The sequence below is a fragment of the Peromyscus maniculatus genome, chromosome 14 (assembly GCF_049852395.1).
Source record: "Peromyscus maniculatus bairdii isolate BWxNUB_F1_BW_parent chromosome 14, HU_Pman_BW_mat_3.1, whole genome shotgun sequence".
Taxonomy (NCBI): domain Eukaryota; kingdom Metazoa; phylum Chordata; class Mammalia; order Rodentia; family Cricetidae; genus Peromyscus; species Peromyscus maniculatus.
Window position 1 is genome coordinate 68,605,187 of NC_134865.1, and position 26,776 is coordinate 68,631,962.

At 40.4% G+C, this 26,776-nt stretch overlaps 1 long non-coding RNA gene across 1 annotated transcript; it reads right to left on the minus strand.

Annotated features, from left to right (window-relative positions):
- Positions 1-360: 360 nt before the first annotated feature.
- LOC143268477 (uncharacterized) lies at positions 361-24,466 on the minus strand. Its single transcript, XR_013044440.1, has 3 exons — positions 24,362-24,466; positions 8,011-8,106; positions 361-892 (listed from the first exon to the last, which is right to left on the minus strand). It is a non-coding gene; the product is annotated as an uncharacterized LOC143268477 (long non-coding RNA).
- Between the last annotated feature and the right edge of the window lie 2,310 nt (positions 24,467-26,776).

Below are 26,776 nucleotides of genomic sequence, written 5' to 3' on the forward strand. Positions count from 1 at the left end.
ACAATATCTATTTTCATAACCGTCCCACTTGTGCCCTTGGTAGAAGAAGTGGTTGGAAACCTAGAAGTAAAAAGCACCACTAGATCCCAAACAAAGATGCCAGGAACTTTCAAGGTAATTGGTAACAACTATCACAGGACATAAGCATTTACTGCTCCGGGGGTTGGGATACTGCTGCTGTTGCATTGACTTGAACACTTCAGAGCTGCCCAAATGTATGCCTTGCATTTCTGCAAGTTGCTATCCTAAAGACTTTAGAGAGCAGCTTTCATAACTGCAAGCTACTCACTCACACTATCAGGGGCTACTTGGCCCATGGCACCTTCATTATTGGAGCAAGATGCATTGTTTAGCCCTCGAGGTTCTCAGGAGAAGAAGGAAAGATTAAATTTCTCTGGGATTGGGTGCCTTTTACAGTAATTAGATGGGAAAAAAGTCTGTCACATTGTGTGTGTGTGAGAGAGAAAGGGGGCGGGAGGCACGGGAGGGGGTAGCTATACACCTTATTTTTCTGAAACAACCGCGGGAACATATGATGACCAAATATTTGTTTTCCAGTGAGCAAATATTGTGTGAATAAAATAAGAGATTACTTACAGTTTTACACACACACACACACACACACACACACACACACACACACACACACACATACACACACACACACACACACACACACACACACACACACACACACACACACACACACGGGATTTGTCCAGTATAAAATTTCTCCCTTTCCAGGGAAAATCACTGAAATGGATCTCATACCTGTAGTTGTAAGGCTGGATACTATTTTATCCAAGGTCATGTGTTAGTAGGCATCTGTAAAATCAAAATTCCTGTGAGACTTTCTCAACTCCCTTTGCCTTCTCTCCTTTAGTGGAAAAATCTGCCAGAAAGTGAGAAAATATCAGATGATGCCAAGAAAAATTTCTTCCTGTACAATTCCTGTGAATTTGAGAGCAATCATTTGAGGTGGCCCCACTCCTTGGGACACTAGATTCACAGAATGGAGGTCAAAGGTGTTTTTATATATGCAATCAGTTCTACACATCCCTGCTGGCCTAATGTACTATTAGGATCACCTTTTTGGGGGGAAAAACCCACAAGACTCTGATATCTTATCTTCAATTTCATTCACAAGGCACATTAAAATAATTTTCTGATTATTGTACTATTTCCTTAACTCTAGTTAATTTTTATTTCCTAGTTTTCCCATTAGTCCTGTTGTGACTTCTTGTCTTGTAATTTGTTCCTACAGATTTCTTCTATCAATAGACGCTGTCTTAATTCCTTTGTATACTATTATGAGGTCCTTTTCAATTGTTCCTAATGGGTTCGGCTCGCTTTTACTTTGGTAGCCCTTTGTTAAGGTGATAGATGCCTTGCAAATTCATTACCAAAGTTGCTGATTATCTCAGTTGCATGGCTGGAAACCTAATACGAAAACTCAAGCTTTATGCTCGTCATTTTCCAGAGGAAAAAGCAAATTGTTCTATGTTCTATTGTTCTTAATCATGCTCCAGTGAGCTCTGAAATGACAAATGTATAATAATAATAATTAAATGTCAACTCCTCTAATGATCACACTGTCATAAATGACACGAATGTGCCGTGTTGGCTTGAACATCCACTTTGTGTGCTGTACAGCACAAAACACCAAGAGATCCCCTACTTATATCTTGAGTTCAGGAACACAACTGTTCCCTTGACCATGACATCTCCAGAGCACTGTTCTCCTCTTCTGGTTGCAAAGCCCTAGCATCCTACATGCCACGATGATTGTGGTTCACATCACATACTCATTAGCTGTTCACTTGTCTCTTTCTTGGGCCCAGTTATGGTTTCCTCCACAGCAAGAGGAAAATTACACACACATTAGCTATGAGAGTCTGTGAAGTCTTTTTTCCACTCTTTATAAAACTACTGTAATTCAATCATAGGAATTCTGCTCTACTGGCTTTATCTAATTGCTGCTTAGCAATGACACCTCTAAATACTGTAATCAGATTAACTTGACACCCTCTTAATACCTTTAGCATATAGCTTTGGAGATTAAAATCCCACATAACCTGTGGGGGGAAAACCATATTCAAACTATAACTGAGAATGTCGCCATAAAAAAAGAAAGGTGTTACATCCGTCAGTGATGCAGTTAGCAACGTCTCTCTATTGCACTGCCTTAGATTATGTTTTGAACAGCTTTTCCTTTTAATGTATTTAGAGAGTAATGACAATACCTGGTATTTTACTAGTGTTTGGTGATCAAATAGGTTTTGGAAACACTGTACACTTAATGCTTTATACTCAATGTGCTGAGATATTTAGAGTGGGCTAAATTTAAAAAGGAAAAATAAATATTTAAATTTGTCTGATCCTAATTTTCTAATTTTATTATTATAATGTTATGGCTTAGAGATGAAGTGATCCACAAAACACTCACATGTTGAAGACTTGTTTCAGGCAGGTAGATCCAGTCATTGAAAGGTGGTATTTCCTTATGGATAGGTTTAGGTTATTAATGCATGGGGATAGACATGGTTAGATGATGCAGGTCAGTGTAGCTGTGCCTCTGAGGGAGTTATGGGGTGTGATGGAAGGTGAGACACAGATGGATCAATGATGTAGTTCACTAAAACTACCTTTGAAGATTGCCTTCTCTCTTCTACTACAATGATCAACTATACATTGGTCAAGAACAATGAAGCCAGTAAGAATAAATATCTCTGAAACTCTGAGCAAAAATAAAATTAAAAATTAGCTGTTGATTCCTTTATATTGTTTCCCTTAAGTATTTGTCTAAATGACAAAGAATCAACGCTTACAGACATGAGCTACAGTATCTATTATATACTGCTCAATACTGCCTGTGTATTTCTGTCAAGTGTCAAGCTGGAGTTGGAAATGCTGCTTGATTTTCCTTGAACATAAAATGTATTCTTCTCACCACTGCCCCAGGAAGTACACTTCCTATCCCTGTACTCTTCTTGGCTCCATTACTGCCTGGTCAGAATATCTGGGATCACAACTTTGGATCCTAGGTGTTCCAATTTAATTACATAAACTCTCACTATCTTACTCCTTGACTCTGAATTTTGAATAATATCTTCCTGAGTGGATGATAGGAACAGTTAATAAGATAATTTTCTTCCATGTGGCAAGCACAAAATTGAGAATAAATATGTTCCATTTTATTGTAATAATAAGAAGGCTAAGTATGGGAGATTAACTATGAAATTGATAAAGTACACAATGACCCTTCTAATGTACTACACAGTTTTAAAAGTGTTCCCTAACACTGGAGTGCCCTTCAACTAAATGCACCAATATTTCCCTGCTACAACTCCAGAATCAAAAATTATGAGATTAATGTGAAACTTCAGAATAATACCCTTCATTGAGTCTGCACACCACTCAGGTCAAAACAGCTTATAAGGACTTCCTTTCCTCATTAGGCACAGACTAAGCAAATACTGATTTTTCTGTATCCACATAGCCCTTTGGCAATGGTCAGCTACAAAGTTAAGCTATAAAGGGCCCCTTTGGCATGTTGTGAGGTGAAATATGTGTGTTATAATATTTGGTGCACTTATATCTAATTTTAAAAAGTATATGGCTAGGTTAAAGGCTCAGTCAGTAAGAAGTTTGTGTCATCAGCCTGAGGACCAAAGTTCAGATGCCCAGTATCCACATAAAAAAAAGCCAGGCACAGAGGTATGTCTATAAGCCTATATATTGGAGGATGACTGAGACAGAGGGAGTCCTAAAGTTCACTGGTAAGCTACTCTACCTGAATCCATGAGCTTCAGAGTCAACGAGAGCAACAATCTCAAAAATAAGGAAAAGAGTGAATGAAAAAGACAACTGATACCACCCTGTGGACTTCATCCATGTACACCTGTGTACTCAAACCTATGTGTAAACATTTATATCCTCAAAAATGTGAACTCATCATCAGGCTCACCACACACACACACACACACACACACACACACACACAGAGAGAGAGAGAGAGAGAGAGAGAGAGAGAGAGAGAGACAGACAGACAGACAGACAGACACAGAGAGAGAGAGAGACAGAGACAGAGACAGAGACAGAGAGACAGAGACAGAGGCAGACAGACAGACAGAGACAGAGAGAGACAGAGAGAGGGAGGAAGAGCAGGGATTGAAGCCTTGTTGCAGGGCTGGATAGATGACTCGGCCATTAAAGGTTAGACTTAGAACCAAAATAAAAGCAGCACCGCTGCCAACTGTGAGTGGCTGGTTCACGGCAGAAGGCCTTCCTCTAGGTCTCTGGGCATGTTTGTTCTCTCTATCTGAAAACAGGGAATTCTAACTCCTCAGGGGCTGCCTCATCTGTGTCAATAATTAGACCTCATCTTTGGTGATATTTCTTCAGGTAGGCCTTCACTGATGCACACCGAGCAGTGACCCCCAACAGTAGTGTGACCTCTACCTCCCACCCTTGTGATTTACTTTGACCTTGTTATGATTCTGAGGTGGCCCTGTGACTGCCCGCATACTGGCCTGACTCTTTATAGACTTCAAGTACCATGAGATTAAGACTAACCTCCTCCAGGTTATTATATCCCAGCCTGTAGGTCAGTATCTGCCTTATGACCTGTATTCAAACCACATGTCTTAAACAAATGATTAAGTAGAAAACATATCTATAGTTTCAAAAAAAAAAAAAAAGAAGGAAAGAAAAGAAAACAGATTTTCAAGCTACAGTAATCAAGAAACAAGGCAACATAAAAGAAAGCAAATGAAACAAATCCCAAGGCAGAAGCAACAGCAAAGCCTTTTGTCAGCAGGATGCTGTTATTAAAATGACTGCTTTTCCTGTGTTGACATTTGGTAGAAGGACCAGTCCCAGGGCTCTGCTTTCTGACTGTTGACTATAATAACATACCAGGAAGCCTTTCTAAATGAAAGGTCACAGGTATTTTCTCTATAATGCTAGTAAATATTTAGGCTTTATAGACTAAGTTCTGTTATAATTACTCCCTGCCATTTAGGCATGAGACAGTATAATTCATAGATGGTGCATAAGTAAGTGTTGCGTATGTATTCTAATAAAGCTTTATTTAAAAATATCTGCATTGGGTCAGATTTGGTTCGCAAGCTCTAGTTTGCCTCTCTGTATTCCCTGATCTGAATGAAAGATTTGCAGGTTAAAAATGCAATGGGCAACATTTATTCTTTTCTGTGGGATGCTATTATCAAGCCCCCATCTTCGCTGTCATGCTTTTCCAGGTATTGAAAAAGTAATTTTTGTTATTCTCTATTGTCACACTATTGGTTACAGCAATTAGTCAATGAATGTCATTTGTATTACTCTTCCTTACACATATTCAAGGGCACACTACTCACTGATCACAGGGTAACCAAAAAAGGCAAATCAGGAACTGGGTGGGCTTGGATAGCTCTACAATTAGGATCTCAGACTTGGACTTTCTGTCTCAGTTTGTCCTGGGGCACAGCATGGAGTTATCTTGATAGGAGAGAGAAAGATTGGGGGAGTCTCATCTCTGGATTCCTTTGCGTGACAAAATCTAGCAGTGAGGAGAAAAATTCTTCAGAGATAATTCTGAGAGCATTGTGAGTGCCTGCCTGTTGCAGGAGCAGGGTACTTTGCAACTTTCTAGCCACTACTTAATGTGTGCGGTATGGAGGTTTCAAATGCTGTACTTGGAAAGCAGAAGAATGTATTTGGTAACTTGAAGAGGCTCAGACATTGTTGTGAGAATCAAAATTACAGATTAGCCCTCAATCATATTCCCACTGAAAGGCACCCAGCTTCACAGATTTGGGGCTCAATTTATGAGACTTCTATGATCCAGGTGCTTCTGCCTCATCAGCATGGAAGGAAGGCATGCCAAAGTGAATCTTGATTACTTGAAATCAGAGGTGGGCTACATTTCTGAGGGGCTCATTCCGGAACAGTCATTGGATCTTGTCTATGGACCTCCTGAAATGAAGTGAACCAAGAAGAGAGCAGAAAGGAGGAGTTCTGCAGACTGATACATCTGAGCCACAAAACAGCAAGGCATTTTAGGAAACCACAGTGGACTCAACAGCATCTCTTCTGCTCTGTGTCGCCCAGAGAAGGAGTGATGGTTAAACTGGCTATCAACTTGAGTGATGTCAGAATCACCTGGAAACACACACTTCAGGGAGTACCCACGAAGACATTTGCAGGAAGGTTTAACTGAGCAGGGAAGATCTACCCTGAATGTGATTGGTACCTTGCCATGGGCTGGGAATTCAGGCTCACTAAAAAGGATGAAAAGGAGAGTGTGTGAACTGAGCACTAGCTTCTTCTCTCTTTGCATTTGCTTCCTGATTGTGGATGCAGTGTGATCAGTCACTTTATATTCTCTCTGCCATGCATTTCCTGCCATCCTGGGTTGTAAATCTTGCTTTTCTTAAATTGCTGTGCCTAAGTATTTTGTCCCAGCAGTGAGAAAGGTAACTAATATAGAGGGTGAGGTGTGGTCAGATAAACTGGGTGTGCTCTTTCTCGTCCCCCCCCCCCCCCCGCCTGCCCCCGGGACACACACACACACCTAGAGGAGAATGCAGAGACTCATAAGAAAGTAAAGATTGAATAGAGAAAGAATGGTATAAATGCCATCTGTAGCTTGATTCAAATTAAATCTAGTCTGAATTTGAAAAAGAAATATTATTCTCTATGTCTCCATGCCTTACTCAGCCTTGATGAAGAGGAGAAGAGGCTAGGTCCAGCTCCAACTTGGTATGCCAGCCTGTGTTGACTACCCTGTAGATGTAACCAACCGTCTTATTAAATAAGAAACACAGAAACAATGTAAAAGAGAAAGCCGAGAAGTCAGAGCTCAGAGCTAAAATCTCACCCTTCTTCCTGCTGTCCCAGCTTCGCGAAAAGAGACCTACTTCCTGTCGGTTCGTTTTTTTATAGTATGTTGTTCTGCCTTCTCATTGGTTGTAAACCCAAACACATGACTGCCTCGTCACTGTCTGAATGTACAGCCCCCTAGGTCTTAAAGGCATATGTCTCTAATGCTGGCTATATCCCTGAACACAGAGATCTTATGGGATTAAAGGTGTGTGCCACCACCGCCACACTCTTGCTATGGCTCTAATAGCTCTGACCCTGAACACACAGATATCTATGGGATTAAAGGCGTGTGCCACCACCGCCACACTCTTGCTATGGCTCTAATAGCTCTGACCCCCGGACAACTTTATTTATTAACATACAATCAAAATAATAATTCAGTACAATTAGATTACCACCACACTACCCAAAGGAGGCCTTACACTCTATGAGGAGGAGATGGAGGTGGGATGGGGAAGGTGGGAGAATCAGAGAAGGGTAGGGAGAGGGGACATGGGTTGGTATGTAAAAGGAAAAAGAACATTTTTTAAATAAGATAGATAGATAGATAGATAGATAGATAGATAGATAGATAGATAGATAGATAGATAGATAGACTTAAGAGTAATGTGACAGAGTTAATGGATGTTCTGGGATATTTCCTGTGGACCAAGAATAAGTTTCTTTCACCAAACACTTAAATAAAGGGTTAAAGATATTGAGAGACAGATTGAAAACAAACCTGCCTTTAGACCTTAATCTATGTATCACCATTCCACTACTGTGCATCTTCTCAAAGAGACACTTGTCAATGGATTAATTTCTGTAGTACTGTGCTAAAAGATGTTTGAGCAGGGTGGCCATTGCACACTTCTTTAATCTCAGCACTTGGGAGGCAGAGCCAGGCAAATCTCTGTGAGTTCGAGGCCAGCCTGGTCTACAGAGCGAGATCCAGGACAGGCACCAAAACTACACAGAGAAAAAAACCAAAAGGTAAATAAATAGATGAAAAGTAAAAGATAGGTTAAATCACTATTTGCAAACAGATAGATGCACCATATCTGTATCTAGAATAGAATAACTGTGGTAGCTTTACCTTCACCAGTTTTAATGGTGTAACAGAAGTGATTAAAGCTATTAACAAACCTTGTTGTGAGAAGTAGTTGGTGCATTCTGGTTTATAAAGCCTTTAAAGTTCAGGAACTTGTGCTCCTCACTCCTACCTGGACACTCACAAGGAAACTGTAACAAATAGTCAAGGAATACTTGAAAAATGAACAAATAAATGTTATGTCATACAGAAGATTTTAAAACTGTTTAAAATATAAGGCAATAGGGATCCTGGAGTATCAGGGACATTCCCTAAAACAGATGTGTAATTTCAAGGAAGTGTGACTTATTTCTAACTTGGAGATAATGGACCAAAGAAACCTCGGGAGTTTTACATGATAAAAGCTTATATTAACAACAATTTACACAAAATTGGTCTTTTGACAAAGAGATTTGACAGAGGGAAGTGGCTTAAAATATTCTTTTTCCTGTTTTGCTTTTTAAAGGAAAAGGGGGTCACTACAAAATGCTTTCCCTTAAGGAATTTCCATTTATATAATCCCAATATTTCCTCGATTTTCATGAACTTTACATGCCCTTTTTGCTGAAGAAAGATCATAGACTCAAAGTGCATGAAAATAACTGTTGATTTTTGCATTCAGACAGTATCTGTAATAACTTCCAAGCTGAAATGATTTTACTAGTTTGATGCTACAGGAAACACACACAGACACAGACACATCGGTGTCAAGGGTCCTTGGTGAAGTTCCTTGTTTTAGGTTGCTGTAAATTAGATAAAGACTGGTGGGAATTTGTCTCTCACTCCTTAGTAAACACAGAACTATAGCTCTTAAAATTTAACTCCATTCATCATCTCACAGAAGGTCCTGGGAAGGAAAAAAAATCATTGTTTAAAAAAAAAATCTAGTAAAGAGCAAAAGAAAAACAATCTTCCCCAAACACCTCTGTGTGAGACAGGGTGAAGAATGTGAACACAGGTCTGACCGCTACTCCAAGGAGAGGGGGGACCATCACAAGATAAACACACCCACTTAGATGCAGCTGGAAAAATGAAATCAGGTTTAAAAGGACTGACTCCAAAGAAAATAGGTTTTTAAAACTTCTCTGGGGACTCTTGTCTGCAGTCAGCAGTGAACTATGTATTTCATACTCCTACTTCTCTCTCAATTAGCAGATGCTGGGCACAGGGCAGCAGGAAAAACACCTTCATCTGCCTCCTGAGGACCAATACAATGTGGGCTTCTTCAGATCCTTGCTGACCCAAGCGTTGACTTCCAGTTACTTTCCTCTTAGAGAACGTTTTTAGCCTGGGGTGTAGGGCTTTATTAGTACAAAGGAGAGCATTTTTGACTGGCCTGTGCATTGGTGATGCTGACAGACTTAGAGATATGTTACTCCACCAGGGTGGTTCTAAAGTGTGATGATACATTTTTGTAATTACACCTTAAACACACACATGTGTTTATAAGACACGCACATATATAATAATGCTAGCAGTTGTTGGGGAGGTTTTATGTTTTATGCATAGTTCTAAGTGATTTTTCAGTAGCTTGCCTAGTGCTTGAAACAAACCTGTGATATTGAAACTGCTATTTCTTCACATGATTTTTAAATGAGAGAAGAAAAAACAGGTTCATAAAGTCAGTAAGTAATAGAGTTAGGTATTTCAGCTCCAAAATCCATTCTTTGGCTTTCTACATTTAATACAATAACTAACTTAATACTGGGCTTTTATAATTTATAGAAAGATTTAGATAACTGAGGGTCAGTGACATGAATGCAAGAACCCCCTATTGATGTGAGTGTGAATTAATTAACCAAATAACAACACTAAATGGCCCTATCAGGCCACACTGAGATTATATGTTATTCTTAACCAAGTCAATGTCTTTCTCCTGGATGGATGTGCATACAATTCAGTGCTGAGTAGGGGCTTCCCTGAAGCAGGAATTAGAAGCTATACCTGGGAACTTAATGCTGCTACATTCCCCCAGCAACTAATCATTCAGAACAGAAGATTCTCAATACATACTGCACCTGTTGTAGGAAAAAGAACATCATATCCAAACCACTGGGACCCAAGGATGAACACCCAAGGATGACACCAAGTGATAAGTAACTAGAATCAATGAGAAATAAAAGTGGTGAGCCACCAAATGTTGCTGTGGCTGGTGGCAGGGACTGTGCTGTTATGCCATGACTCTGATGCAGTTGCTTCTTGGTTATGTCCCAATGCCTTCCTCTTATGGCTCTGCTTCTTTATTGTGGCATTTATTTAAAATTTATATGCACTGACAGTAATGACAAAGTATGTCCATAATATCAAATGGCTGGGTTAAGGGCCTCAGCAATTCTCCATGATTACCAAGCCCAGATGTAGAGTTTGGGTCAACAATTCAAGGCACTCAATCATTTTCTATTAAGTTTTGTTATGAGAAAGAGCTATGAAGATTAGTGTCTTTTATTGCTCACTGAATTTACTTAGGACTATTTCAATCTTGAGATGGGTTCTATTAATCATAAGGCTCAAAAAAAGTTAGGAGAGAAATGGCAGTCAGTACAGAGTTTCTCTCATGAGGTTTTACTGAATCCCATGCAATTAGACCTGCATGCCCTACCATTCTCAAACTCTGCTTAGAAAGCGTGTTAGTCAGCTTCCTACCGTTGTAGTAAAATACCTGCAGCAATCAAAGGAATGTAGTAAAATACCTGCAGCTTATACAAAGGAATGACTTGTTTCCACTCACAGTCTTAGAGACTTTAGCACAGCATGAACTGGCCCTGTGCCTTGGGTGTGTAAAATGGTGGCCCGTCATGACAGAAGCAGTGGGAGAGCAAAGCCATCCCCCCATGGCTGACATGTGAAAAAGATGAAGAAGGATTGTGGTCCCACTGTCTCCTTCAATAACATATCTCCACTGCCCAAAGATCTGCCATCAGTCCTTACCTCCACTACTTCACAACAGCAGCAATCTGAGGACAAAGGCTTTGACACACAAAACATTTTGATGCAAAGTATGGTACCAGGAAATTAGAAAAACCAATTGAACTTTGCCATCATACATATAAGCTCTATTTTATAGTAATTGTCTCTAAGGCCAGAGGTATGAAATTACAGAATAACAGTGTTTAAGGGAAAGAAGTTCATCCTTGAGATTTTGTTTCTGAACTACTATCCACTACAGCCAGAAGAGAAAATGCTTTAGGGTAGGTATGTTATTAGATGAGGAAAGAAATAGGTGCCTATACTGCTGAGTAGGGATGGAAAGTAAAACTTCATAAAGAATGGCTTTGGTTTCCTTTATTTTCCTGGTAATTATAAGAAAGCTTCAAACTACAGTCTCTGATATACTAATCACCCCAAACCACATTCTCCCCTCCCTCTCTTTTTAGAGTTATAGGGTTTTGTTAGTTTGTTTTAGATCAATACATAGAATCACAGAAAAAAAAATATAACGATAGTTTGACTATTATTTCTCATTGTGGGATCTAAGATGCAGATGAACTGTGTCTGTTCTTCAGTGCCAAATAAACTGGAAAGGAGGTATTCCAGGTCTTTAGGGTAAACATGCAAAGCTTTCCAACCTATAGACCACTGGTTATTGTTGTACATGATGATAAGATTCCACATGATCAGTAAGTTACCCAGTTGTTAGCATCCTTTGGATTCTTTGTGAAATCTATGATTTGGAAAGTACAACACTACCACAGGCTTGGAGAGCAAAATGGTTACTAGAAAATACCCATGTGGATTCAGTGTGATCTGTTCATTTACGTTACACATCAACCTTCATGCTACTTGATATGCACAACATTCTTCCTCTTACAAAGTTAGAAGACTTTGCCCTACTTCATTTACACTTTCTGCATTCATGGTATAATACTGTTGCTTAAAATTCTCATATGTTATCTTGGTTTCAAATTTCAGGTGTGCCTTTCATCAACTTATACAACATGTAACAGCCACAAGTTCTGGGATGAAGACATCAGGGATAATTTGTCATTATTTTTTTAATATATGACACTGAGTAGGTGGCTTAATATAATAATCTCCATGTGTAACCTCTGAAATTCTCATGCAATTTGTAGAGATTGGAAATTTCCCTTCTTGTGTACACAACAATAAAAAAAGAACTGAAAATCAAATAAACTAAGGTCACAGGGCAAACTTCTATTATATAAAATGAAGAGACAAACAAAACGCCGTGAACAAACACAGTTTGGAGATTAGGAATAGAAACTCATAACATTTGCTAATAATCACAGAAAAGTTTAAACAGTAGCTGATGAGTTTCTAGGTGTTATGCAAATTAAAGGTATAATTGAAATCTCCAAGAGAGCCGAGCATGGTGGCACATGCCTTTAATCCTAGCACTCTGGTGGCAGAGGCAGGCGGATCTCTGTGAGTGTGAGACCAGCTTGATCTACATAGCAAGTTCCAGAATAGGCTTGGCTATGCAGCAGTCCTAAAGGAGATTCCAATTCCTGTGAGTTTTTCCTCAGAGGCTTACCACATGCTTACCACGAAGAAAATACTGTTGTGATTACACCAGCCAGAGAGGAAAAGTCACCCTTATAAAACAAAGATTCCCCGTTATCTTAAACAAAGTCTACCTTGAATGGAAATTACCAAGTCCAATGGCTGATGTCTTTGTAAGAAGAGGAGAGAGGCCCTGTCCACATAAAGTATGATCTTCTCTGCTACACACACCCTTCCCTGAGGCCAAGAAGGACAGTTTCCCAAAACACTAAGAGAACATGACTCTGCCAATTACTGAATTGTGGGCTTGTAGACTTCAGAATGATAAGACAATCATTTTCTACTGCTTTATGCCAGAGAGTTGCATGGTCTGTCTTAGAATTGCTCAAACTCAAACAAGTTTTCTAGAAAAGAAATCATGAAGTCAAGATTTACCTGAAAGAATGTGAGACATTCATTCATGCATGCTTATTGACTTATTCCAACAAATATTTATTGAATGCTGTGGGGAAGATTTATAGAAGTTGTATATATAATACTCTGAATTTGGAGAATGAGATGGAAATAAAACACTTTGTAAGCTGAGGGAAATTTTTTTCATAGAATATTCATAGGATTATCTCATTGCCATTTGATGAGCAGAGGAGGAAAGAGAAAAGAGAGCAAACATTTTAGGGAATAGAATTCAGAAAGCAAAGATTAGCTAAAAAAAGAATTTCTACAGCAAGAGTGACCCAGTTTGAAGAATACTTTAACATTATATCTTTAAAAAATGTTCATATACCTAATTAGGTTAAAGGAATGAAAACAACTAAAGGTAGACTGCTTTTCCTCTAATGGAGATTTAGAAGGAACCATACCATTGACAAATTGACTCTACTCTTCTAATAGTCTTAGAAAAGATACCCAGATGGATGTTTGTTGGATCTAACAGATGTAAGTACTAGTTCTTAGATATGTCATTAACAGTGAATCTATTTCCACTCATGTCTACTCCAATGGAAGACATAATCAATGGAGGATTTACATCACCCCTTCCTAAAGGCCTACCCAGAAGCTGTCAGCTTTGATTTGGCAATAATACTCAATGTTTCTTTTGTGCCTAATCACACTGAATTTGGTCAAATCAAGAAATTTAGGGATGTTTGGGCAAAGTCAGTCTTTTATCAAGATAATTGCAGAAACCATTCTGTATGTAAATATCTGTAGGACACTTGACATGTTTGTAAGCACCAGAGATGTGTTTGTTCTTTTGTGTGTATGTGTGTGATTGTGCATAAATGCACAGGTATGTATTTGCACATGTATGCTTGCATATGGAAGCCAGAGGTCAGCCACTATTATATCAGCAATTATCCACTTTATTTTTTTGGACAGGGTCTCTCACTGGGACCTGGGGATGACTGACTAGACAAAGAAAGCTGGCCACTGAACCCCAGGAATTTTACTATCTCTACCTCCCCAATACTGCTGTTACAAATATGTACTATAATATCCTCCCCTTTGGCTTTTATCATGGTTTTGAGGGTTGAGCTTATGTCACCAAACTTATCCAGAAGTGGTAGACAGATTGACCTATTTCTCCAGCCAGCACAAGAGCCTTAGACATGACAAACATTACTCCTGTCAATGAGCTTCTATTGAGTCATTTTGGGTCATCAACAATGGAAAACTCCTGCCAATAAGAATGCAAGGGAAAAGCATGTTGAAGGATTGGCAAAATGGATGTCTAGGGATTCATGGTTTGGAGGACTCCAGCTTTTCACTCCAAGGACTTTGGTTTTCTCTTTTTCCATTATTGTTCATGGGGATCTATATTTAGATCAACAAGTGACTTTGTGCCCTCCCTCTTTGCAATGGAAGTGAAACATTGCAAAGTGTTCCAACCTAGATTTTGCTATAGTTCACCCTAGAACTAAAGCTAATAGTTAAAAATCAGATTTTTGTACCAGACTGTTTGTATTCCAATTCTGGTGATGTTATTGCTGCCTTTGAAATCTTAGAAAAAGTCCTGTTCTTATCAGTCGAATATTTACTCATTAGAAATAGGAAAGTAGTGGATTTCTTGGAATGATTTGAGAGACCTAGTGCATCTACATATAAAAGAAACTTGAGATGGCATCTGGCCCATGATAAGCCTCCAATGCATCTAAATAACAATGATTTATGATGATAATAATGATGATATCTATCCCCTCCCAAGCTGAGTCATTAAATATAAATCCTTAAGCTCTTCCAGACTCAGCTGTAAAGTTGAGATAATACTCTTACTCCAAAAAACTCTACCCCATTGGATATTATGAAATGCAATATGTGGGGTTTTATAAAATGCACAGTGTTATTGAAGTGGAAAGATGCTACTTTATGTCTCTTTTTTCTCTTGCTTTGTAAACTCCTTTGAGAATGTATAGCAGATACCTGCCTGACTTGACAGTGGGAAGCTGTTATTCACTCACAACAGAATGCTATAAAGTAAGCCCAAGACTTGAATATCTGATGATATTTTTTAACTGTTTTTCAGAAACACCTCAAACTTTCCCTCCCAGGTTCAAATGTTGGTATTCAAGTCAAATTAGGGAAGAAACAGGACACAATTTGGTGTCCTCAGTAAGCTGTAAGTTCCTGATATCTACCCTATCTACCCTTTTTATACAGCTTGATGGTGAACCCATAAGCAGGCACTTAACAAAATATGTGTAGGAGGCACAAATAGAAGACAGATAAATTATTAGTCCCCGAGCCAAGTAAATATGTGGCAGACAACTTGATGTTCCTGAAGGGCTAGTTTACAGAACCACTGATAATCAGTAATCATTAGATACTAGTGAGAGTTCTATAAAATCACACTATAGCATAAAAAATTTTATACTTAAGATTATTTTCATTGTTTTAAATGATGTCAATGGTATTATGTGTCTTTCCATATATATATATATGGAAATATATATATATTTCCATATATATATATATACATACAAACACACACACACACACAAACACACATTAATGTATGGTTAATAGTCTTTTAGTCTTTATTTTTACAATTTTCTATTTGGGGGATGGAGAGATATTTCAGCAGTTGAGAGCACTTGATGCTCTTCCAGAGGACCCAAATTCAATTACTAGTACCCATGTAAGGTGATTACAATAGTCTGTAAGTACACTTGGAGGGGATCTATTGGAAGGTTGTAGTATGTTTGGGAGAAAAGTATATCCTGATTCCACATGTCTGAAGAGAAGCATATTAACTGTTGAGTTGAGAACAAACTGGGGCGAGGATGCAAGCAGATCACACAGGTCAGAATATTCTGTAAGTGAACATGTATGCAGTTTGATTTATGACCTCAGGATCGAGATAAAGGTCTGAGTTGGAGTTATTAATTTAAGAATTGTCGTCATATAAATGGCATTAAAACCATATGGTTGAGGACCTCATAGGGCCTTGAGTATTAGTGCAAAAGAGAAGAGATCCACAATTGACCCCTCTCTCTCCTTCTCCAACAGCCTAGTCCATATTAATTCTTAAGCTGTAGTGCAATAGTGATAAATATGCATTTTACATTTCACAGTGTTTTGTGGATCCAAAGAGACTACTGCAATATTTTAAGATATAAGTAATTTGGTGACACAGCATTCTTTAGTCTAAAGCTAATGTTACAGGAGAAGGCAGATGGAGAAAAGATGAAAGTGTATTTGCTTATTTTAGGAAAATTTATTTCCCTGTCTCCCCTGACACACAAAACTGAGAGCTGGGAATAATATTTTCTCTAACTGTTCTTAATCTCAGAAACTCTAAGCCATTAGCATTGTACTTGAATACAAAGAATGATTTCTGAGTTAAAATGGTCTTTTAAGAACTGAGGAAACAAATGTGGCTGTTCTCCACCTCCTTAATTTTTCTGTCATGGAAGTATGTTCAACCTCAATCTTGACTATGATAGCTTTCAAAAAGGAAAAAAAAAAAAAGGAGACCTCTAGTTTGGCTCTTTGTCCCTGTGCTTTTTCCTATCATGCTCAGCCTGGGTGAAGGGAGGAGGGGACTGGACCTGCCTCAACTGAATCTACCAGGCTGGGCTGAATTCCCAGGGGAGTCTTTGCCCTGGAGGAGATGGGAATGGGGGGTGGATTGGGGGGAGGGGGGGCGGAGGAGGGAGGACAGGGGAATCCGTGGCTGATATGTAAAATTAAATTAATTATAAAATTTAAAAAAAAAGGAAACCTCAAAATCGGTACATTAAAATCTAAGCTCTTGTTTTATGTTAGTTTTCACCAAGTTTTTAACACAATATGTAGCGGTAACGCCCGCGTCACCACTAACCGTTCACCACGTCTGAGCGAAGGGCTGCGGATTAAAAAATAGAGACAAAAGACAGCGAGTCATTCGTACGTTTGGATGTCGAATGCCGTTTATTGAAAGAGGGGAGAAACCTTAAATACGTACAGGCTTACAGCACAAATGGAGGAACCCCCGGAGGGCAGAAGTTCGCTGTCAATGGTCTACATTCCAGACTCAATGTTCGACCATCTAGCATCTAAGTAGTTAACGCCCAAAATGCAGGATACACAACAAGGAACTTCCCTAAAGCATTCAGAAGGGTGGATACCGGCAGGGAATCCGAATAGGGAGGACACAAGGAACTTCCCTTAAGCATTCAGAAGGGTGGATACCGGCAGGGAATCCGAATAGGGAGGAATTCTGATCAAGGTCAAGCAAGCAAGGCCGCAGCCACTCCCAGTCGGGGGTCAGGGCCCATGGCGCCCACAGTTCCCCCCTTTTTATTAAATGAGCTTCTGACTTAGGTTGCGTGGGACCAGCAGACCACCTTACCCGTCATAGAGACACTTGCCCAGGCCACACAAGTGCTCTGTCTTAGGTTGGTGGCAGCGGCCCAAGCATTACCCGTCTCTGAATACTCATTATCATACAGACTCAACCATGTGAGCTGTAGAGTGACTGCCGCCAAAGATCTCAAAGTGGCACTGGGCTTGCAATCTGTGTGACACAGAAAAGACCAACAGAAGTCCGAACCCACCCATAGCCAGGAGGCTAAAGGCAATTGAACCACTCCCTTCTAAAACGAGCCTTGCTGTAAATAGGAGTCCTTGTAAGGTGGTATCCCATAAGCAAATGGAACTTGAGTTTTAATAATTTTTTACAACTTACAAAGCCAATTATAATGTATAAAAGTGGAATTAAATTTGTCAAGCCCAATAAGAAGAAAGATTAACTAACTGTGGTAGCTACTTTTGCTGCCAGGGTCTCCATTGTGCTAGCTGTAGTAACCAATTATGAAATAGCAATCCCAGAAACAATAGCAGCAGTGACCACCACTGCTAAAACAGCAACAACAGCAACAGGGATGTCAGAGTCTCTTCTGGAGCGTGTGAGCATCATCTGTGTCTAGCTGCCACGGTCCACTGGCATGGACACGGCTCCAGGAACACGAACCACCAAGGCCCATTTTTCTTGATCCCAGCACTACTTAGGCTGGCAGGTCTGCAAGAGAACAACTAAGAAACAAAGAAAACAGAAAACAAAAACAGCAAACAAGGAGTAGAACTAATGGCCTCAATAATGGCCACATTCAGGCTCACAAATTTTGAGGTATCTTCAAAAAGGGCTAGATGAATTTCAGGAGGCAAATAAATGTTGCACAGAGCCATTCCTGAAAAGTAGGTACTGCACCAGCTTGAGGGGGGTTGCAAAATGCGAAAAAGGCTTAGCTGGTATGCTACTGTTTACAACTGAAGTTCATTGACCTTCAGAGTTATCCTTAATCTCCAAGGTGTGGTACATTCTCAATGTTTTTTGAAAAAAGTTACCATACATTACCTTCTGAGGAATTCAACCACATGGCTACAGTTCCTAGGCTTAGAATAATGTTTGCCAAGGCTGGCCGTATTGGGCTCTCAATCCCCATCGGCATCAGAAGGGGAGAGTTTTTTACGAAGGCCCAATAGGTCTCTGCCATGTTGGGATTCAGCAGCAGCCACAGGGCGCACACAGCGTTCAGGAACCCAGAGAGGAACTTCATTGTCCTGTGGAAAGACACAAACAGATCCCCGGGCCCACACCAACACCGGATCGGGTCCCCTCCAAGTGCCAGTAGAAAGATCTTTCCATCGCACCAGAGGATGATTTGCAACAGGAGCCCTCCAGTGCTTATCTGCAGCAGATACTCCAGCAGAATTCACCGATAAAAAATTTAAAATGTATAGAACAAGGGAAAGAATAGAATGTGGAGAGGAAAGATGAGCCCCTAGCTCCCCCTTTTTTACTTTAGCAATATAAGTTTTTAAGGTACGATGGCAGCGTTCTACTATAGCCTGCCCTTGAGGATTATAAGGAATACCAGTCTTATTAACAATAGAAAAATCTTGGCAGAATTTTGAAAATCCCGTACTACTGTAGGCGGGACCATTATCAGTTTTTATGCATTTTGGCACTCCCATGTAAGCAAAAGCATGAAAACAATGATTTTTTACATCCTTAACCTTTTCCCCTGAATGGACAGAAGCAAAAATTAGAGAAGAATATGTATCAATAGACACATGGACATATTGTAATTTTCCAAAGGAAGGCACGTGTGTGACGTCCATCTGCCACACATGATTAGGTAAAAGTCCTCGAGGATTGACTCCCAAATGAGGAACAGGTAAAAATTCCACACAACTAGGGCATGATTTAACTATCTGGATGGCTTGTTCCCGGGTTATGCCTGTATGATAACGGAGAGATCCAGCATTAAGATGATAACGCTGATGCAACTGAGTAGCCTTATCAAAGGCAGAACAGACTAATGTGACAGCCATACGAGTAATGGCGTCAGCCCTCTGATTACCTTCACTTAGAGGTCCAGGCAATTGAGTATGAGCTCTAATGTGGCCCACATAAAGGTTATGTGAGCGAGACCATATAAGTCCTTGCACTTGCAATAAGTATTCATGAATGGAAGAAATGGATGGTATGTAGGCTGTTGTTTCCAAAGGCATAATGGCATGTGCCACATATTGACTATCAGTATAAATATTTACACTCTCATCAGAAAACATCTGTAAAGCAAGCAACAGCGCCTGTACCTCTGCCACCTGGGCAGAAGTGCCCTGGACTTTTATTCTCTTTACTATGTTACCAGAAACCACCACAGCAAAACCACATGAAGTGCCATCAGTAAATACCACACGGGCCTGAGGAATAGGAGTCATTTGTACTATCTTGGGAAATATAACAGGATGCAATTTAAAAAATTGACACACATCATTGGAGGGGTAGTGAGTATCAAACTGACCCTGCATGGAGCATGTCAATATGGCCCAATCATTATCATTAGCTTGCAACCATGCTACTTGAGACTGGGTGTATGGGGTCACCACAATATCTGGCTCTTTACCAAAAGTTTGAACACTGATCTTGATTCCTTTAAATATAATCTGAGAGACAGCCTGTGGATAAGGAGTGATGATTTTTGCTGGAGAAGCTGGGGAATGTACCCATAAAATAGGACCTGTTTGCCAAAACACTCCAGTAGGTGAATGAGTAAAACAAAATATCAAATACAATAAGGGAGAATTAAGATCTATATACTGTACGTGAGCCTGTTCCAGGGCCTCTTGCACACGTTGTAGGGCTACACGTCCTTCAGCTGTTAATTTACGGGGAGATGAAGGGTCAGGGTCGCCCTTTAAGACATCATACAAGGGGCGAAGCTGACCTGTTGGAATTTTTAAAGTGGGCCGAAGCCATTGAATATCTCCCAGAAAGGTTTGGAAATCATTAAGTGTGCGTAGCTGATCCATACGCAGAGTAATCTTTTGTGGGCGTATGCCCGTGCGTAACAATTCATGACCTAAATAATGATAGGGAAAAGATACCTGTACCTTTTCTGGGGCTATCTGTAAATTAGCCAAACTAAGAACCTCTTGTAAATAAGAAAAGGCATCAAAAACAAGTTTTTTATCTTTAGCAGCCATTAATATATCATCCATATAGTGAATAATATAAACACCTGGAAAAGCTTTTCGAACTGGAGCTAGGGCCAAAGACACATAAATTTGACATATAGTAGGGCTATTGGCCATTCCTTGAGGCAACACCACCCACTGATATCTCTGATAAGGTTCCTTAAGATTTTCTGAAGGAACACTGAAAGCAAAACGAGGACTGTCCTCGGGATGCAAAGGAATGGTGAAGAAACAATCCCTCAAGTCAACCACAATTAAATGCCAATGCTTAGGAATTGCCACAGGGGCAGGCAAGCCAGGCTGTGTTGCTCCCATGAGAAGCATGGTTTTATTTACAGCTCTAAGATCCTGTAACAGCCTCCATTTTCCTGATTTCTTTTTAATAACAAATATAGGTGAGTTCCAAGGTGAAGTGGAAGGAATGATATGTCCAGCATCTAACTGCTCCTTAACCAATGCATACGCAGCCTCCAATTTTTCCTTAGCAAGGGGCCACTGCTCCACCCATACAGGGTCATCACTCTTCCAAGTGATTTTTATCGGTTGTATTATTGAAGGCTGCTGTGCAGTGACCCCTATGGAAAAGATCCTAATCCTCTAGTATCGCCAGGACCCCTAGTGACACAGTTTTTGTCTGCCACAGGGAGCGGGTCTCCTTGCAACACTTTCCCTAAGCCTTTGCCCGGGCAGTAGCCCTGACTCTTTAGCATCTGTTGTACAGGCTGTGTAGTAAGCACTGCTCCCATGCCATCCAACACATCCCGTCCCCACAAGTTCACTGGAATGTCAGGTAGCACAAATGGTTGAAAAGTTCCTGCATGACCTTCCTCATCCTTCCAATTTAAAAGTAGCTTGCTCTGTAATGGCGTCTGAGCTGTGCCAATACCTTGTAGGTGAGAGGTAGAATCTTTAAGGGGCCAAGCTTCGGGCCAATATTTTAAAGAAATAACTGAAGTGTCAGCGCCAGTATCTAAAAGACCCCGAAAACTGTGATCATTAACTTTTAAATTTAGCATGGGTCTTTGTTCTAAGGTGGAAACCCAGCATGCTAGAGGGCCCGTAGAGCCAAATCCACCCTCACCTCTGTGTGGTTTAAGAAAAGGATTATTAGTATGAAAGCGGGGCATCAAAAGCAGTTGTGCTATGCGAGCACCCTGGGGAATAATAGTCACCCCTTTACCAGCCTCAACCATGATTTTAATTTCCCCTTCAGAGTCTTCATCTATCACTCCTGGAATTACTCTAATACCTTGCATAAGAGCGCTACTCCTGCCCAGAATCAGTCCTAAAGACCCTGCAGGTAGTGGACCCATAACTCCAGTACCGAGAGCCTGGGGACCCATCTGAGGTGTTAATACTGTTCTGGTGGAGGAGCAGAGGTCCAATCCTGCGCTTCCAGGGGTGCCTCTGATAAGGTCTTGGACAAAAAGGGGTTCCTTCGAGGAACAAACTGGATGGGATGGTGGGAAACTGGGGATGGGGCAGGTGTATCCAGGGCTCCGTACACCTGGCTTCGGGGGGTCCGGAGCGGACCCCGCTGCCCGTTTCCCGACGGTGGTAACATATTTCCCTGAGCATAAACCTTAGATCGGCACTCATTACTCCAGTGATGTCCCTTTTTACATCGCGGGCAAAGTCCCGGTGTCTTTGCCGTTGCTTGGGGTCTAGGACAATTATTCTTAATATGACCTTGCTGGCCGCATCCAAAACAGGTTTTTGGGCGGTTTCCTCCAGAATTAATCCCCTTCATGGCTGAGGCCATTACCTGTCCCATGATGTGATGCCCATCTATATCTCTACATAGTTTAAGATAATCATTTAAGCTCTTATTTTTATGAGGCCTAATGGCCTCCTTGCAATATTTATTGGCATTTTCAAAGGCCAGTTGCTTTACTATGGGCATGGCTTGATCAACATCCCCAAACACTCTCCCTGCTAGTTGAAGCAGGCGATCTACAAATTCTGCAAATGGTTCTGATGGCCCTTGAATGACTTTAGATAGTTGTTCACCAGCAGCTTTATTAGGTAGCCCTTTCCACGCTCTGGTAGCGGCCACACTAATCTGTGCATAAACTGCAGGATCATACAAAATCTGTGCTTGTAAAGTGGCATACTGCCCTGTACCCGTGAGCATCTCAAGATTACGAGCCGGGAAGCCTGCAGCAGCATTTCTATTAGCTGTAGTTTGACAATGTTCTTGAAACTCACTCCTCCAAATTAGATAATCCCCCCCAGAGAGAGCGGCGCGACACAGCTGCATCCAATCGCTAGGGGTGCAATTTAAGGCAGAAAAAGATTCAAGTATAGCGATGGTAAAAGGAGCATGGGGCCCATATGACATCACAGCTTCCTTGAGCTGTTTGATGCTTTTAAAATCTAGAGGATTGTGCTCCCTTTGTCTCTGCCCCTGAGCATTTTGAGTCTCTATAACCGGGTAAGCAACTCCCCCCGTCAATCCCTCCATGGGTGCGGAAGGAAGGACCTCTGTGTTGCAAAAGTCAGGATTATGGGTTGGAGGTCTATCCTTGCAAGAAATCTGTGATTTCCCTCTTAGGCATCTAGCATCCTTTTTTGATCTGATTTCTACATCATCACCCTCTGAAGATGACTCTGCAGAATCGGAAGACGACTCTGCCGAATCAGAAACATCAGAAGTTTTAAGGGTTCTGAGAGCCTCCTCTATCTGAGACTCCTCCAACACAGTTTTAGCTTCATTTAAGTGTTCTTGGACTTCAATATCATCACTAAGCAATGCATCCTTAACCAAGCGCCACAAAGAAAAAGTAGCTAAGGATATGGAATCAGGCCCTTCTTTATGCAAATATTTCTGTAAGTCAACCTTGACCTGTTCCCAATCTGGTATATTAAATCCTCCGGAGACCAGAAACCAAGGACTAGCATTCTGGAGGATTTGAACAAAATCTTTAGCCGTCTTGCTCTTAACAATAGTGCCTTGCCGCCTCAACAGTCCAATTAATTGTTCCTCGAGGAGTGACTGTGAGCTAGCAGCACCCATTCCAATCCACTCTTACCTTAAAATGCCGGCCGGCCTTCCAAGAGTGTCCGTCAGCTGGTCCTTTCTTTCTCAGATCTCGGTAGGAACCTCCATTTGTAGCGGTAACGCCCGCGTCACCACTAACCGTTCACCACGTCTGAGCGAAGGGCTGCGGATTAAAAAATAGAGACAAAAGACAGCGAGTCATTCGTACGTTTGGATGTCGAATGCCGTTTATTGAAAGAGGGGAGAAACCTTAAATACGTACAGGCTTACAGCACAAATGGAGGAACCCCCGGAGGGCAGAAGTTCGCTGTCAATGGTCTACATTCCAGACTCAATGTTCGACCATCTAGCATCTAAGTAGTTAACGCCCAAAATGCAGGATACACAACAAGGAACTTCCCTAAAGCATTCAGAAGGGTGGATACCGGCAGGGAATCTGAATAGGGAGGACACAAGGAACTTCCCTTAAGCATTCAGAAGGGTGGATACCGGCAGGGAATCCGAATAGGGAGGAATTCTGATCAAGGTCAAGCAAGCAAGGCCGCAGCCACTCCCAGTCGGGGGTCAGGGCCCATGGCGCCCACAACAATAGAAATATTGCCCAACTGTAATAGTTTTATCCAGCTCTAATCTCTGTGAATGACTATACAAAAAATTAAATTTATCATGGAAATCAGCAATTTTCTATAACATACAGAGAAAGGGGGTATGTCTTCTAAACTCTAAGCACACTTAGCATTCTTTTTTTGCCCATTTCTAATTTTTATTTGTGATCAGAATGAATTATTTTACTTAATACTCTGAAAGCAGGAAAATTAGAAGTGTGAAGTAAACAATAGAAAACTAGCCAAATTATTTAAAAAAAAAAAACCTGTTAACACATTAAAAATGAAAGATAGTCCTGAATTCTGAAGTTTACATTGGAAGAATTTTATGCAGTATTATTAAAACCAACTGAGCAATATCTCATTATTATTCAATACCTTGAGCATGGAATGAGGAAGAGAAAAATCTATGGTTGTCTCCACTCCCCCTCAGTTACTTTTGTGGAACAAATGTGACTCCCAATCCACTTGACAGAACTCCCTAGGCAGAAAATGGTGTTGATGAGAAATGATCCTGAAATCATTTATGGAGTTAAAATATACTACAGGCAGGTAATGCGAGGGGGACGAGGAGCTATGGAGATGGGATTTTTATAGGCACTGCAATGTACAACATTAGAAACACGGAAAGCAAGTCTATTGAAAGTTGAAAATGCATTAACTCCTGGCCGAGAAACTCACAGGAACCTAAGTATTTACACACCATCTCTCATTTCCTTTGTGTACCAACCTCTAAGGAAGGGGGGAGAGATTGACTCGTCAACAAAGCTATCTTTTCATTTCTTGAGTCCTCCACAAGGAGAGACTGGGGATTCTGGGTGGGATTTGAGCTTGTCAGTCCCACCACACCTACCTAAAACAGAATAAAAATAGCCCCTCTGTTTATATTTCATTAGCGGTCTGACTCCCATTTACTCACACTTAATCAAGGTCTTTTACAGGTTCAGAGATGGGGAAAGGCTTATAAATTGCCTTTCCCTTATGCAGAAGGCCCTGAGTCCTCACTTAACATAGACTGTTGATTTATGGGAATTATTTTAAGTAAACGCATGGACCTCAGCTCTCCTATTGACCAATTCTCTGATTTGTGGATTTATTGCCGTTGCTGTGTGCATCGGGAGCTCTGGGTTTCTAGACGCACCTTCTTTACAAAGAGTAGGCATTTTTTAAAATCCATATTTCTCTAAGAACGCAATTCAAATCCTCTTCTGTTAACTTCGCCTGTTAAGGGTGTGTTTTTGTTATTTTTCACAAACGTGATTCCAGAAAGAGAAAAAAAATCGTATTCTTTTTCTTAGGGGAGCTGTTTTAGTCAGTGTGGGTGGTTATAACAGAATAAATAGGCTCATGCTTCAAAACAGATTTTCGTTTTTCTTTCTTTCTTTCTTCTTTCTTTCTTCTTTCTTTCTTCTTTCTTTCTTCTTTCTTTCTTCTTTCTTACTTTCTTTCTTCTTTCTTTCTTTCTTTCTTTCATTTATTCTCTCTCTTTCTTCCTTTCTTCTTTCTTTCCTCCTGACAGTTCTAAAGGCTAAGGAAACTATGATCATGACATACATACATCTGTTACCTGGTAAGTGCTTTCTTCTTTATTGACTATCTTCTTGTATCCTCTCTTGATCTACAGAAAAATCCTTTTTCTCTGATCGGTCTCACAGAGACCCTCAGCCCACCACCATGATCAGATCAACTCCCCAAGGTCTCACTTCCAACACCTTTACCAAGGGCCTTAGGTTTCAACATTGACAGTTTGAGGGATCATGTATATTCAGTGTACTACAACTGTTCACCTATGTATTTTCCAGAAGGGACTTTGGAGTGTTTAAACTGAATTTGATTCATTTTCTTACGATGTTCATAAGAGCATGTACTAGGGCTCAAGTCTCATACTCAAAACAACTCTACTCAGCCTTTTATTTCACTTCCTGGAGACTCAATTTCTTCATTGTAAATGAGGAATAAGTTAATATCTTGAAGAGGATGAAAGTTATAGCCCAAGGTGAGTAAGCTCTATTGTTGGCCCATATTAGGTACCAGGGTACCTTGGTGTCTTAGTTACTTTTCCAGGTACTGTGATAAAATATCCTGACAAAACTGACTTGAGGCAGGGAAAGGTTTATTTATTTTGGCTGAGTTGCAATGTGTGGTCAGTCTCTCATGGGAGGGACATCATGGCAGCAGGAACCTGAAAATGTTGGTCATACGGTGTCTATAATCAGGAAGTCGGGAATGATGAATGCTAATGCTCAGCTCACATTCTTCCTTCCATCCAATCCCAGATCCTAGCCTAGGGAATAGTACCAACCATAGTGGGCAGGTCTTCCCATCTCAGTTAATTTGATCAACATAATCGATCACAGACCTACGCAGAGATCAATTTCCCAGGTTAGTTTGTATCTATCAAGGTTATAATTGAGATTAACAATCATAGCTAGTTGTCTCCTTTCTAGAATAGTTTAAAACCCTTCTACATTAATCATAGCATGTATAGAATACAAATATAAGCCAGCCATGAAGCCAAATTTGCAAATGATTAGACTAAGCCATATACATATTTATGTGAGATATATATATATATATATACTTTCACTGTTAAAAATTTCCTCATATCGCTTTCACAGTTCTGCATGTATCCCATCGGCTCCCCATTAGTCACTGAACTCTTAAAACTGGTATTGTAACATTATCACAATGTTTTGCACCAATTTTATAAACTTTACAGTGCAATATGTGTTCCTTTTCTGAGGCAAACCAAAGGTATATTTCTCAAGGTTCTGCTGCTAACAGCAGTGTTGA